Source organism: Anser anser (assembly GCF_964211835.1).
Source record: "Anser anser genome assembly, chromosome: 3".
Taxonomy (NCBI): domain Eukaryota; kingdom Metazoa; phylum Chordata; class Aves; order Anseriformes; family Anatidae; genus Anser; species Anser anser.
This window is the reverse complement of record NC_139722.1, coordinates 88,157,029-88,172,920: the sequence shown is the minus strand read 5'-3', so window position 1 is coordinate 88,172,920 and position 15,892 is coordinate 88,157,029. Positions and strand designations below refer to the sequence as shown.

The following is a 15,892-nucleotide window of genomic DNA, read 5'->3' as shown; positions in this document are numbered from 1 at the left end:
GTATGAAGTGTTGTGCTCTCTGTGGAATCTCAACTAGCATATTTAAAGTCACCTTGCAAGGTATCTGTGCTGCTGTGTTGATACAGTATTTATCTTCTGTTGCAGGTTTTTTTTTCTCTAAGGCATTTTGAAACAGATGAACTTAACTGTGGACTGCAAAACGCTACATGATCTCTCAACAAGACCACCTGTAAAAAAAAGTTTTGGTAAGTTTAAAATTGTTATTATCAACACAGACATTTATTATGATATTTTTAAACAAAGAGCTACTGATTATAAAAACTGCTGTTATGTGGATTTTGAATTCATCCTCAATATCATGTGCCAGGTCTCTGGTATTGGTGAAGAAACATGCAATTGTGTTTTATGCCATTTTTGAACAACAGTTGATTTGCTTTTTTGGGGGATGAGGAGGGAGTTGCCATTACCAAGGAGAAAACACACTTGTTGATATAGATGGATGAAAACTTGCAAGATTGTGTAACCAAACTTCTGTGGTTGTTAAGAGAATGTTTGATGTATCTGGTGAGAGAAGAGGATCTGCAAAGCTTGTATTGGGGAATTCCATCAGCTTTTCTTTGGCTCAGTTAGTTCAGTTAAGCTACATCCTAGTAACCAGTTATTCTTTGTGGATCATTATATTTGAGGTTACAGCATCAGAAACACACTTCAGACTTTTGGTAAGCTTAGTGGCCCCCAAAAGACATCAGTTAAATGTTCAAACTGTATTCTTCAGAGTAAATTCCTGAATATTACAGGCAAACTGTTTCCCTGAGGCAGGGAAAGCTGACTGCAAATGTTAGAAGTTGCAAAGAAGGTTTTAGCAAAATAAATTACTATATTGTAGTGGAGGGAAGTGGACAGAGTATTCATAGTTAAAACACCTGTAGGTCTGGCTGGCTTCTAGGAATGTAAAATCTGCACTAAACTGAATTTTCATATTCTCCCCAATTACTTTCTCCCTAAATCTTTGAAATTACCAGCCTCTGTGAAGATTAGTTTGCCCTCTCTCCTGCGGGGAACAAAAACAAGGTATCCATTCCCTTTGAAAATCTGACTCAATGTGACCGTCAATATTTACTATATGTTTATAATGTGACATAGCGAAGGATTGATGTGATCATCAACAGGGAAGTAGGATGACTCATTTCCCTGTCCTTCATGACTGCTTCTGCTAAGCTCTTCTCCTGGCTGCCTGAAGGAGAAATTCTGACAGCTCAGACGTTTTCTGAACAGGCTTCCAAGGAGTTGGAGGAAACTGACCCATTCCTTTACAGTCCCCAACAGTGACCAAAGGATCACAGAATTTTCAAATCTCACAAATTTTCTGTATAGTACCAGCACCTGTGATGCACTCAAGACATTTTTCATTCCTTCTGCACTGTTGTTGATACATAAGACTTCACAAATATCAGTAAATCTGCTGGTGTCATTCAAAGTCTCCTACTTTTCACAGGTAAAATTCTGCACTGAGCTGTTACCAAAATTCTTGCTATCAATAAGATCAAGATTTGGCTTCAATTGGCATGTATAACTCACATGTAACCTCTCAGATCCTGTAGCAAAGCGAATGGATATCTACTATATTCCAATACCCTTCCAGTTTTCCTGTGACTATTAAGATGAAAATAAGTTCCTGTAGGTTTTCCAACTTTTCTCAGCAAGATTTTGCCTTACCTTTTGTTACTGTGGAAAATTCTTTCTACTGTTGTAGTTAGGGAATGTGCTAGTAGGTTTATGATGAGAGAATGGGCTAGAAGAGCATGTGATGAGAAATCTCTTTTAAAATCTTGGTGCAAACCTGAAATCTGTAGATTTCTTCTACATCCATTCTGTTCAAAGGTTGCTTGTAGCAATTGTTAATAAGAGTAGATTAGGAAATAGAAATGAATTTGTCCATGTCTACATATTAATTTGTACTCTGCCTCAAAATAAAGTACACGTCACTGCGACCATATTATGAACGTGAAAGTAGGGAAAGTAGTCATACTGTCCTTACTGTCTTCAACCTGTTCACTTGAGAGAACAGTTGCTTTAGAATTATGTTGCATTTTGGAGGAAGACAGTCTCTTGTTCAGCTTGTTGACTTTAATCACTTTAATCATTTTTTCATTCATAACAGGGAGTACAGGGGGTGGTTTTTTTCCTTTTTTTTTTTTTTTTGGTCCTTATCAAGTCTTGCATCTTGGTTTTATGATTTTTGCCAGAATTGCGTGGGGTTTTATTGTTTAAGTAGTACCTCTACCTTTACTAATAAAGAGTGACCTGAAACAAATATGGTCATTTTACTAAGGGTCAAAAGCTGCCTAAATTAGATTTACAGTTGATGTAACAAATTTTTTTTGGGAAAAAAAAAAGCTTATCAGAAAGTCGTTAGAGATGTGGGAGTCTATTAAGAGCTGGGAGAACACTTTTTGCCTTTGCATGGATTCACACAGTGCAAAAATATGTTAGTGGCCTGACATCCCATGGCTTTGAATTGTCTGAATCACAGAACTGCATCATAATGACTCATTCTCATTGCATATTGACATCCCTGCTGGGAAAGAATTGCTGTCTCTCTCTCCCTGTTAGCGATTTCAGTTTACACATTTTTGTTTTTTCCTCCTACTGAAGTTTTTGTTTTTAGAGATATGTAGCGTTGAGATTGCCCTCTTCCATAAGACAAACGCTGTTGTTCAGGTGCAGTAGGTCATTTACTTCTGTATTAGAAGCAAGTAATTATTCCCGAAATGGAAAAGGAATAAAAAAAATCCTATGTAGTGTCTCTAGGTGCTTGGATATAACTGAAGTCCCTCCTGTGTCAATGCACGGGAGGACAGCATGTGCACCAGTTTCAGATTTGCAGTTTGTGTACAACTTTTCTTTACATACATAATGCCTAAACCTTTCAGAATAAAAGCTTTCAGTCTTCTAAAACAAGCAAATGAGCAGCCACTGAAAGAAAAGCCTTTCTAAAATAAGATGATGAACAAATGCCATGAATAAAGTCTCTCGTGACAGTTTAACTCATAGTGCAGGATTGTCCCAATTTTCATCTGGTTTCATGCTCTGATACCTTAAATCAATACTAAAGTCTTCTTTGGTAAGAAATGCAGCACAAGATGATTGGACTTCTTAAAAAGTTCTAGTGGATGGGGCTTTGGGCAACCTGGGCTAGTGGGGAGTGTCCGTGCCCATGGCAGGGGCTTGGAATTAGATGATCTATAAGGTCCCTTCCAACCCAACCCATTCTGTGATTCTGTGAATTCTCGATATTCAGTTTCACCCAACTCAAAACTAGCCTGCCTGGGATGAAACAGAACATATCCTGGGCTTCTCCCCCACCATTGATCAGTTCTAGAATGAGTAAACCAGGAATGGCACCCAGAGAGTAAATGCTTCACTAACCACATGTTGTTCTAGTCTCTCTGGCTGTAGATGAGACATTGTGTTTTCAGGGCAGATTTTCAAATCTATGTTGTTTGTGGAGTGGGAGGTGACAGACCAAAATATTCTTTTTCCAGAAATCGAGATCCATCCCACCCCTCCCATATTATCTTCTATAACTTCAGTGACACAGTAGGTGATCTGTCCTTCCTCTAAATGATTGGAATTGTCACTCATTGCATTTTTCACAAGGACTTTTCAGGTATATTTTAGTATTACCACCAAATTCTTGTCAGCACACTCAAGCTAAGAGCACATGACTCTTTTTTCTGGCAAAAGTCCTACAGGATTTGCTTCTAAAATTGAAAAGCCTGCACAAGATTAGAAGAGATGAGGCCAAAGAGGCATAGTTATAGTGCTCTCCTGAATAAAACATCCTTTCTTAGAACTTTCAGGGAATAGCTTTTGGGTCTCTGCTGCTATTTGTGTCTTGATAATAATTTTCAGATCTTCTTGTCCAGATTTCTTTTTTCAACTTTATGAACCCATGCCTTGCCTTTTCTTATCCAGGAAATTGAAGCTCAGGTTATTTGATGCAAGTTTTCCTCTGCAGCTGTCAGTAAGTCTGAGGCTGCGGGCCAATTCATTGTTCCTATGTGTGATGCTCCCATTTCAACCTCTAGTGCAGTTAAACTTTGTAAAACTGTTTAGTTTTTTTTTCCCTTATTGTCAGATAATCCTTTGTAGAATCCATTTACAAATTCTTTCTTTCAGCAAGAGCTTTTTGTAGGACTGAAAATGCATTTATACATTTGTACTTTACATTTTAATATGTATCATTTAATTACAGAAATCAAGTGTGATTACCTAAAATTTTCTCTATAAAAGTAAATAAACATGGTATCATAGGGTCTCTGTTTGAATGCTCAGAGATAAATTAAGATTTCTTGAGCCTTCAGGACAGGTTGTGGGGTGGGTTTGTTTTTTTTGGTGTTGCTGCTTTGTTTTGTATTCTGACAGTGGCTAAAGAGTTAGGAAACCAGAAAATTTCACTTAAATTTCTTAGCTTTATTTTTTTCCATTAATCAGCAATTCTCTGCTTGTCTCTGGTTTCTTTCTCAATTTTTGCTCTTTTATTTATCTACTAGCTTATGAGAAAAGGTAGTTAGGATGGTATTTAGTCAAAAAAGAGAAGTCTTAGGGGAGCTCTGGTTGTTTTCTCATATATATAAGTTGCTATAGAGGATGTACAGAATGCTCACTACACACATTCAGACTTTTGTTGTCTTCTGAGGGTAGGAACTTGGACTAAGTGTCCTCACCTTCCTGATGAAGCTTTCTCCTTGTAATTTTGTCTCTTCTTGAGTTTTTCCCTGAACCTGGATCACCTTGATGGGTGGTTGATGGTTGCATTCACATTTAGTAGCTATGAAACAAGGTATAAACTTTCATGACTATAGAGCTTTGCTGGTCTACTCCGTTGAAGGTGTAGTCAGGAGAATGGAGATAAGATCTCTCCACAGATGGTTGTCATCTGACAATAAGCATGTGTGTTGTCCAAAATTGTCTGTATTACACTTGCAGTTCCGCTCTCTCATACTTTAATACGTTTTATGCAAACTATTTCAGACAAATGATTCAAAACGTTTAGTCAAATGCTTCTCAAAAACAAACAAAAAGAAACAACAAACCACCACCGCCAACAAAAAGATAAGCTGTTTTTTTTATCTTCTCCCTTGTCTGTCTCTTCTTTTCACCCATTATCTCATTCTACACTCTGCTTCCAGGCAGAGCCCCAAAATGAATCATAAGTCACACTGTAGGGATGACATTTGAATGACCTTAGAAAGACTAGGTAGAATTACAGCTTTGATTGGAAATTGCTTCTGCTTTTTTATTGGTGTATTTTGAAGTTATGTATCATTCAGTCTTAATTGCATTAGGTGTTTCATCTACTGAAAGATTGCTTTATTACTTTTCTGTAAACTTAGAATGGTTTTTAACAATTGTTTCTTGCTTCCTTCTTTTCTACAGATAAGTTAATTTTATTAATAGCTCAATGTAGATTACAGAGATGACATTGAGACTTAGTGGCACAGAGCCAGATTCTGATAGCATCACAGTGTGCTATAGGTCAAGACTTAATTTAGTCTGGCTTCTAGTGTGAACAGATTCTCCTTTAATGTCACTCTTTGTTCTGGACATAGAATAATAGCAGTTTCTATTTACATCTCATTTTCAAGCCATAAAATTTCAGTATTAATACTGAAAATGGTAGAGAGGTATAGGATAAAGATAGCATCCTTGCTGTAGTTAAATTCCTAATGAAAGAATGGAAGTAGGTGTTGGGGACTTCATTTTCATCTTGTTCTCATAAAAATGAATAAATAAAAGTAAGATAAGGCTTGTGTCTTATATAAGACGCCTACTTAGTGTGGCAATATAGGTTGATTTATAGAAAACTTCACAAGCAGCATGTATTTATGTTTCTCTGCATGGTCTTGGAAACTGATCTGGATGATCTCAAAAGACAAATTTATAAGAATGACTCAACTATTGAAAATTTACTTAGATGAAAATGTACTTACATCAAACTTCCAGTCTTACACAAATTATTGTGCATGAGAAATCAACAATACTGTTTTTCCCCTCCCCAATTGTTTCTAACTTAAGCTGTTACTTACCTGTGAAGACTATAAAATAAACTTTAACTTCTCTCATCAGAAGAAATGTTTTTTTTTTTTCCATAGCAGCATGTGTCAATAAAGTCAGATAACCTTCCTTGCTTTCCTAATGTAAGAAAAATGCTTTTTTTTTTTCCAAGTACCTCTTTAAAGCTACATCCTTCTTCTGATAGTCTCTTCTTTGTAGCTTGAAATTGTTGGAACAAATTCTGTGATGTAGTGAATTTTAAAACTTCTTGAGTAAGATGAAATATATCTGGACAAATCTAACTTTGAAGGGATCTGTGAATCATGTGAATGTTGCCTCTTGCTCCTTAGTTATGAACCTCAGAGAAGAATCTGGTTCCATATTTTCATTAACACTTTTTTAGTTATCAGAAGAGACTGCTGTTACTTTGCTTTTGCAGGCTTAACAAGCATAGTGCCTTTAGCCTCTCCTTGTCCAATATGTGCCTTTAACAGCCTTAGTGTTCAGGTGAACTCTCTCCAGTTTGTTGATCTTTCTTTATCTCTTAGCAGGAGGCCCAAAACTGGACAGTGTTCCAGATGCAGCTGTATAATTATATATTTTTATTTATTTTAGTGCTTATACTCTAAAAAAATAAAACGTAAAGAGTACTTTACTGATTTATTTGCATATTTGTGAAGCCCTCCAGTTTCTAACTTTTATGAATCTGCTGTAGAGATTTGGTATGCAAAGTCAGAGTTTTGCAGAACCCATAGGTCCTAGTTAAAGAAGTTATACCTAACTTATCATAATAAATAATATTGCCTTGATCTTTTTGTTTTTAAACATCAAATAGAATCATGAACAAATTTTCCCATCTTCTTCTACTTCCTTATCTTGTCTTACAATGATTTTATCCTTCTAGTCCTTCTTGACAAATTCATAAAATGTACACAATTCCCCCCCATCCCCTGGCAGTCAAGTTTCTGGTCTTTCTGGGTTTTCAATCAGTTACTTGGGATCTCTGATGCTGGTTTTGTTTAGCAGTATTTGTATCATCTTCTCCTTACTGCTTATTGGGATTTGAGGTTTATATGCATGGAATGTTTAATCACCATATTTTAGGCATGTTAGCATCTTGAATTCATTTAAGCAGATGAAAGAGATCAATAGGTAAGGTCTTAAATATTCTTGATAGCCAGATGCTCCTATATTTTGTATGCAGAAATCTTCCAGCTGCTGTCAGGTTGACAAATGAACTGAGTTTTGAATGTGTCCCCTGTTTGCTTTAATGACTGAGTGTGCAGGCATTCCAACCCCCTTGTTCTGTCTCTGCATTCAAGTGCATAGGCCTAATAGAAGGGAAGCTTCATATTTATTAGTATAGCGTATAGTACATTTCTGTTTTATGGCAGTCAGAAATAGGTAATTTTAAATGTTCATAAGAATGTTCAGACTAAAACTCCAAACAAAGAAAATCATTTAACTGCTTCAGACTTGCACAGTTGCTCTTGGGGGAAGAGAAAGAGCAGCTAATTTAAACAACTGGCCTTGGAACCATAGAACCAAAACCATAATTCTTCATCGCCTCTGTTACCTAGAAATATTTCTAGAATTTGCTATATAACTGCTATAAATCAAAACTTTAGCCTTTCTTGCCTCAGCTTAGACTCCTCAGCTGGTTTTAGATATTACTGCATTATTCTAACCTTTGCAAACAAGCTTAAAAAAATGTAGCAATTACTGTAATCTCTGCTATTACTTATGGTAAGGACTGATACCATAACACACACTGTCGTATTGTAGGAAAGTTCCACACTCAGCATGTAGAGTACCTGTTGTCACAACGTAAAGCCTTGGCTTTGTTGGTAAGTAATGTAGTATGAAGGAGTAAAATTTCAAAGACATTATAAACTGTAGTATCATCAGACTATGAAAATAATTTCTGTAAAATTCAAAGACATTAGGTATCATAAAAATTTTATTGTTGCATAATGACTTAGGAATACAAAAAGAGGGAAACCTCATGGGTTTAAGCACAGCCAAAATCCCTGCCAAGGTGCAATTTGGAAAGATGCCATTTAACCTCCAGGAAAAGATCCTGCCAGAAACTTGGACTAATAACAGAGTGTTCAGACTGACTGCCTAAATAAATAGACCTTACAGTTTATTGGATGATGATATATAAAAGCATATCGACAAATCCCAATAATGGGATAATACCAACATCTTAGTCCTACATATGATTGAAAAGAAACAGACCGCTTAACGTAAAGGAGCAGAAAGAAACTATCCAGCCCCCATAGTACTGCTCTTGCTAGCCTGATTTCCTAGAGAAAATAGATCTATGTAGTCTGGTCTTGCTGACTGTCCCTGTTTGGTATGTACAGAACCTACTGGCCACGTTCAGCCAAACTTAAACAGAGGCATAGCTTGTTTCTAAGATCATTTAAGGTTTTTCTAGGTTTCTGAAAACGTGCATAGATGAGGAGAGAAACATGCCACCCACAGTTGCTGTGTCCTGCATGAAAACTTTTGTATTATCATATAACAGAGAACTCAACCTGGGGCAGGGGAGGAAGGGGCAAAGGGCCTGGGGAACCATTAAATACCCTGAGAGCAGGAAAAGCTTCAGTTCAGTTTTGCAGTCAGCTGAGACACAAATCAGTAGGAATCCAGGCCTCACTAACTCTTGTGCTTGCCGAACTACTGATTTAGTTTTATCACAAGGATCCTTAAAATTTCCTCTCACAGAACACAAATTTGCAAAGTGTTTACTTTTCCCAGTATATTTTCTTGTCTCTTAATTTCTGTTTGTGCGATGTGGCTTTTTGCACTTAATTTTATTACTGTTTTTCCAGTGCCATAGCATCCATGTACTTACTTTTAGGCTAAATTCTGTTATCATTGGCAATGTAAGTCACTGTCAGAGTTTACTTTTGTCTTGTACCGCAATTAGCAGTATAATTATCAATAAAAATGCATAGCTTAAAATCTCCAGATTTCAGTTCTGAGACAGAATTTGTGACTGTAATTCATGCTGATGTCTTCTGGGGAAGGATGAGGAAGATTGGATTGATGTACAGAGACTTGGCTGGCCCTGGGATCATGGAATGAAAAGTTAGGTTGCTGTATATGTTCTTGTTGCTCTGTGCCTAGAATTACTCATTTGAACTCGCTATGAGGTCAACTAAGTCTTTCTACCCGTAATGGAATTTATTGAACAGATGGAATTTTGATTCAGATTTATTTCAGACTATTCAAAGTCTTTCTTGGCAAACAAACTTCTTAGTCTTATATTTCATGTTTACAAAACTTTTTGGAATTTTACATGGTACTACAATCCCCCACTAGCAATTTGCACTAAGCTTTTGTGGTAATTTAATCTATTTCTCTGTTTTATGTATTTACTTATTTGAAACTTGCAATTATTTCTTTCCTGAATCTGAGAATATTCTGCTCTTTCTTTATGTTAAGTGCTTTGGAATTACGTGAGTGGATAACCTCACTGCAGAAGGAAGCTGTCGGACTCATTTGACCCTGGTACCTATTGGAACATTGAACTGTCAGTTGATATCATTATCTTCCGATGCTGATATTTCTGTAGAAACCTTTGCATTTCTCGGTGCATTTCTCTAGTTAGACAGTTCTATCTGTCTTCTGGCAGTGTGTTGAGTAAAAGACTTACTAGGATTTAGCTATGAAGATGTGGAATATGCTCTCAGGAATTCCAAATTTTGGAGGTTACCCCTTAATTGTGTTGTCTCCATCACTGTTGGAACATGTTAGCTCTTGGCTTGCTGCATGTGTGTCATGAATAATGTTTGCCTCAGGTAAATCTGTTCTTGTTCCCTTTAAGGCTTTTTCTTTGTGAAGTTTTTCTGTGCCTGTCATTGTACTGCTAGCTATTGTCAACGTGTTCTGGAGTTTCCAAGATGGAGGATGTATTGCTTTGCTTCGGGTACTAGCACAGTCTTGACAAGAAGTTTCTAAAAAAGTACTTGCTAGAGAGAAAGTGTGAGGGCAAGAGATGAAACTCTTTTAATGTTTTCATTGTTCAGTCAGATCTGCCCAGATCCTTGGATTGCAAAGTTGATGATGATATTGTTTGGATGTTTATTTCTTGTGGATACAATATATAATCTTAATGAAACCTCTTTGTTAGTAGGGTTTAAGAGAGGCTATGAGTAAGATTTGTAGTATCATCGATAGGCGTATAAAGTTGATAATTTAAATGTTAAAAAAAAAGAAATATGAAGAAAAATTGAAATAGTGCCTTTAAAATTCTCTCTCCACACTTAGCATTGTGAAGATCAGCTGAATGTTGTCATTAGATACCATATATTTCAGTGAAATTGAAAGTTGCTGCTGGAGTTGCTGCTGCCACATGACACTTCTCAGGTGGTTCCCAGGTTCAACAGCACTGGCTGCTCCCTTTTCACATTAAAATGCTTTGTCTGGACCCAGGACAACAGTTGTGACTTTCAGGGATTCTTGTTCCTCATTATATAAGAGGTCTCAATTATAAGTTACAATTTAAAAAGTACTGACAAGGGAGGGTAGGACTTCACTCTGCATGTGAGTGTTTGAGGCCAGGATTTCCTTTTTTGAAGTTATTTTCAAATCACACTTTAACTAAAACTGCTGACCAATAATTTACAGCAGTAGTAATGGATTAAAGCCAATCAGAAATAATCAGTGTTAAGTTTCCTTTGAACATTTATTTACAAAACTTTCAGGCACCAGAGCTGGGCTGATAGATGAAGTCAAATTTAAAACATTGTCTTGTTGCTTTTCTGTAGAAACATAGATAATAGTAAATATAAATAATACTTTATTACTAGTTTATTCATTTGTATGTCTTGAAGGACTCCTAAATCAGTTTGTAGGTGGCTTCACATTTTAACCCAAGAGAAATGTGAAATTCAGCTTTCATGGCAAGAGCGACTGTAGGTGACAGTAAGAACCTCTCTCTTCCAAAGGAGCCCACCAAGGGCTTGAGGCCAGCCAAGCTTTTCTCCTCCTTGTCCTTCATACTGCAAAAAAGCAGCAGCCATGGCCAAAAGTAGCTGCTGTAAAGGATGTACTGTGGGAATCTCAAAGCTGTTCAGAATTAATAGAAAAATTTTTTGCTGAATATGACTAGAAGATGTTAGCTGTCTTTTAATAAATGAATGAACAAATAAAACCACTATCCGTGTTCCCAAATTTTATCATTCTAATGATGCTTATCTATTCACTGGAACTAGAAGTGAGACCGTGTGTCCCCATGTATGTGTTTCAGTACAATTCAAGATGGAAGAGTAGTCTGAGACACAGGAAAAGGTTAACTTCCTAGAAATAATGATATCCCAGTACTTTTACAGATAGTCTTCATGATTTCCCTAGATATGAGTGAATTTACAGATTCTATAATATGTGAACATGAGCACAGCCTCACCTTTTTTAAGAAGATAAAGTAAAATATAGAAGAGATTTTAAGAATGCTAATCGTAAAGCTTACTTCTTTTTGTGCTAATGTAGTAGTAGCCTGTTTTTTTGCACCAAATGCTTCAGTGCTGCTGTAGTCGGGTATCTGCCCTTGTAAAAATCTTCCAGATTTCTCATGTGGAATACCTATCTTTAAATTTTCTTACAGTTTTTGTGAGTGAACCTCAGACCTATTTTTCAAATGACTAGATGAAAAACGAAGGAGACATCTTGTTGATAAATATTGCTGTATAGTGTGAGGCATTGGTCTTAGGTATAATTTTGGCAGCTGGTACATTTCAAATGTGAGAAACTTGGCAAGTTCAACATAGGATAATATTCAAGCTGTGAGTAAACTACAGCATGAAATCAAAACCAAGACTGACTTCTCTTAAAAGCGATTCATCTGCATTCAGTGAATGTGAGAAAACAGCGACAGCTTTTTCTGTGATGTTGACAGTGCGGTTCAGAGCCACTGGCTCAGGCTTTGCTTACAAACAAAGAGTGCTCACATAATAAGAGTGCTTGCAATTTTTCCTATTTGTGGATAGTCTTTTGAATAGGGAACATTTCAATAATGCTTTTCTAGCTCACAAAAGCAGAGGATGAGGCCCTTCCTTTCTGAATTTCCAAAGCTGAATTGTTACTTACCCATATTAGGATTAGCCTCTCACACTGACTGGCACAGCAGGGTCTGTACAAACTCAGCATAAGACATTTGCCTATTTACCGAGAACTAATAGTCTAAATTCAGTACTGCAGAGTAACTACTTCACTTACCCATTGCCCAGAAAGCTAGCTCCTTATTTTTAATGAAGTATATTAAAATAGGGCCTAGAAATCTTAGTCAGAGGAGAAGCATTGGCTAGCAGTCCTTTCCCCAGGATGGTCAGGGCACAGTAAGCACCAGCTGCGACTTATGGCCCGCGAGCTGAGGGGATCCCCCAGGTGGCAGGGTAGAGCAGGGTCCCCAGCAGCCAGGGCCCCGTGCCCGCTGTACCTGAGCAGGCCAGCAAGGCGGAACCATAGTTGGTGGTCAGCTTCACCCAGACCGTCCTGCAAGCTCATGGTGGTGAGGCAGGTCCAACGTCAAGCCAGGCCCGTGGGTTGGGCGAGGCCATGGCTGAGCTGGAGACCAACACTGTGACAAGGGAGGCTGGCGGCTCTGGTCAGGCCATAAATAGAGCATCGGAGCCCAAGGAGAGGTGTGTGTGGAGGCCCCAGTGGACGCTGGTCAGGGCTGTTAAGGCTGTTAAGGCCTATTAGTGCACTACGCGGCCTGACAGAAACTCTTTCAGTGTTTCGGATGGGAATATAGGGTGGTTATAAGACGTACTTGGAGATGCCATGGAGGGCTAATGTAGTAAATGGCAGAGAAAATACTGTTTTCAGAAACCAGCTGTGTGAACAGCTGCGTCTTGTCTGATTTTATCTTTTTTTTAATAAAAAGATCTGGATGCAAAGTAAATAATGGAAATTGCTACAAATCCTCCATCTATATACAATCAGTATGTTGCAGAAGCTGTCATGGTGGATACTGAAAATTGGTGAGAGAGAGTACAGAGAAGTGGCACTGCAGACAAGCCTGGAAGGATTTTCTTTTCTTTTGTCAGTAATGCTCTGTGAAAGGTAGCATGAGTGAGTTTGTGGAGGAAAGGGTAAATAGACAATAGAAATGGATGTTGGTAGTTGTGTGAGGGATCAGGATCTACCAATTTACGTATGTGTATATTAAGAACTCTAGTATCTTCTTCAGGATGTGGTGAATAAGGGGAGCAGGTGAAAATTTAAGAGGTTTGATCCATTATTGTTACTGTCAAGGAAAATAATTATTACATGTACCATTTTATACCATGTAAGTATCCATAAGAACAGCCTGATAAGTTTTGGCAGCATTGCTGGTAGAGGTTAACATCCGGATGAGAGGATCAGTGGCTGACCAAGACAATATACCTGTCTTTCTGTTTTGAAGTCTACTTTGTTTCACTGCAGAGCATAAGAATTTTCCAAGCAAGTGAAGCCTACTCACTCCCCCATACAGCCCCTGTGTACGTCTTTTTCTCCAGAAGACCTCTTTAGTTGCTTTGGAATAAAGACCGTTTTAGCCTGATAGGTCAAATACATGTACAGGGCAGATGGTGCCCTTGCAGATTTCCAATAAGGTCTCAGTAAGTTGTCACCTGTGACCGGTGAGTGGTTGGAGCAGTTTCTGCAGTGCAGTCGCTGAGGCGGTGGAAACAGAGGAAAGAGAAATTTTACTTCAGCAGATGCTGCATACAACAGTTTTGCAAATTGGTTAGTGGTATTCTTTGGCTTGCTGCAGTGCATCTGACAGAAAATGATTAAAGTGAGACACACAGGCACACAAAAGTACTGTGAGTTTAAAAAAGAATGTAATGGGTTTCAGCATGTAGTAAGTTGAGGGAATTAAGGGGAATTTAATATATCCATAGCTGGCAGGTTTAATTTGTCAGCTTTTAGCAATGGCTTTAGATGATAATGAGCCTCAGTATGAATTTTAAAAATATACTGCCTTTATCAACATTGAGGAGTACAAAAGTATGAATGCTTGGTTTTCTTAAACTACAAAAAAAATACAAGGTTGGCAGTTGCGGTCTGTTCTGAAATTGAATGTGATATGGAAAATGTCTGAGTACATTTCCCTTTTCATTTGTGTTACTTTTGTCATTATCACTTAAACATTACATTAACATATTCAGGAGAATCCTTGTTTCTCAATTACTGAATTCCATTTTATATTTTCTTGTTAAGAGGGGCAGAAAGATGAAGAGCTTGAAAAACAATTTCTGTGGAACAGATTTCATGAAAATTGTGAGGTTCTTTTGTTAACCTAGAAAATGCTGTACAAAGTAAGAGAAGTAGGCATTTGAGTATGAGGTAATTACTAAACACTATATAAATAGTCTGAAGTGGGGGCCCTCACATTAACAGTAGAGACCATTTTTTAAAGGAAAAAGTCAAGCTTTGCATGAGCAAAGAGAATATAGAAGGGAAAAAATAATGCAAACATTGGAAAAGTTGATAATGTTTTTTGTGGTGAAAGTAAGATAAGTGAATGGAAAAAATCTGTGAATCGATAAAAGGAGTTACACAGGGAAACAGCACTTGAGAGCAGTGAGTTACAGTTTTAAATTTATTAGAGGAATTCATACTTGTTTGAGTCAGTGTTTCTCAGATCTGATGCTGTGTTGTGCCTCTTGAGAGTCAGCAATAAAGACCACGTTTTGGGGAGTTATTCTACCTAGATCCTGACTGAGTTCTCATTTAAGGTGGCATCCTCCAAGATGTCTTTGAACCGATGTGCAGCTACAGATAATCCCAAACACTTGATATTGCGCATTAATATATTTCCTTTCCCTTCTCCCATATCAATATTGACAAATCAATGAAACCTACCAGAGTTCCTCAAAAGGAAAGGCACCACGTCATCTCTATCAGAACAAAGCAGAATTATTGTAGTTGATTTTGCTTTTCTGTCATGATCAGTGGGCTTACAGCCACATACAAAGAAAGGTATAAACCTCTTCATGAAGGAGAAGTGCAGAAAAGAGGGGAAAAAAAGATTTAAAAGATTCACTTTCTCTGAGGTGGTTTTTGTTTTTGACGTGTCCTGTGACAGGCAGAAGGGTTCCTGGACAGAGAGCAGACTTAGGGAAAAAGGCAGGTTTATCTTTGTTTCCTGTGTGTGTTCAGGAGAATGCTTTACTGCCGATGGACGTGTTGTTTTTTCCTGTACTATGTACTAAGGTTTTCCTGGTGCGAGGACATCTTACCCAAAATATAAATTTCAGAGCACGTTTAGAGGAATTTAAAACTGGGGAACTAACCAAACTGAATAAAAATGAATAAATATCACTGGTGAAGGGATTAGGTTGAATTCACTGAGAAACTGTCTTGTTACAATGAATCAAAGCTCTTAAAGGATCTATTAAAATTCTCTCTCTCTATATATATATATATGTGTTACGGAGAAGGAAACTGACAGGTACAGAGTGAGTTTAAAAATCAGCAAGGTAGAAGAGCTGATGCTGCACTTGCACGAGCAGCTGAGCTGGCCAAACAGCTCTTGGCCTCTGAAAAGGGCAGGAGGGGAGGGTGGTGAGACCTGCCTTGCTTCCACCTGCACTCCCCTGCCCCTTCCTTGGAGGCTGCTCTGATGCCAAGGAGAGCTTTTCCTTGGCAGGCTCCGGTTCCTGGCAGGTTTCTCTTTGTACAGGCAGCGTCTCGTCAGGCTGGGGATCCCACTGTCAGTGGTGGCAGAGGTGAGATGGGCACCAGAGCTCCTCTGGCAGCTCAGCTGTAGGAGTGCAGCTCGGAAGTGAGGAAGAGTGGGCCATCGCCATTTCCACAGCAGTGATCTGTTAGATCGAGTCATGCCAGCCCTCACTGCTGTGCACTGTGC

At 38.0% G+C, this 15,892-nt stretch overlaps 1 long non-coding RNA gene across 6 annotated transcripts in view; it reads left to right on the top strand.

Moving 5' to 3' along the window:
* Positions 1-15,892, top strand: part of LOC310896615 — a 30,338-nt gene that overhangs the window by 2,429 nt on the left and 12,017 nt on the right. For 4 of the 6 annotated variants that reach the window (XR_014581668.1, XR_014581669.1, XR_014581670.1 and 1 more), the window contains exon 2: positions 106-206. This is a non-coding gene — a long non-coding RNA (uncharacterized lncRNA). Of the gene's footprint in view, positions 1-105; positions 207-983; positions 1,033-15,892 lie in introns of all 6 variants that reach the window. The other 2 variants (XR_014581672.1, XR_014581671.1) reach the window with 2 other exon arrangements.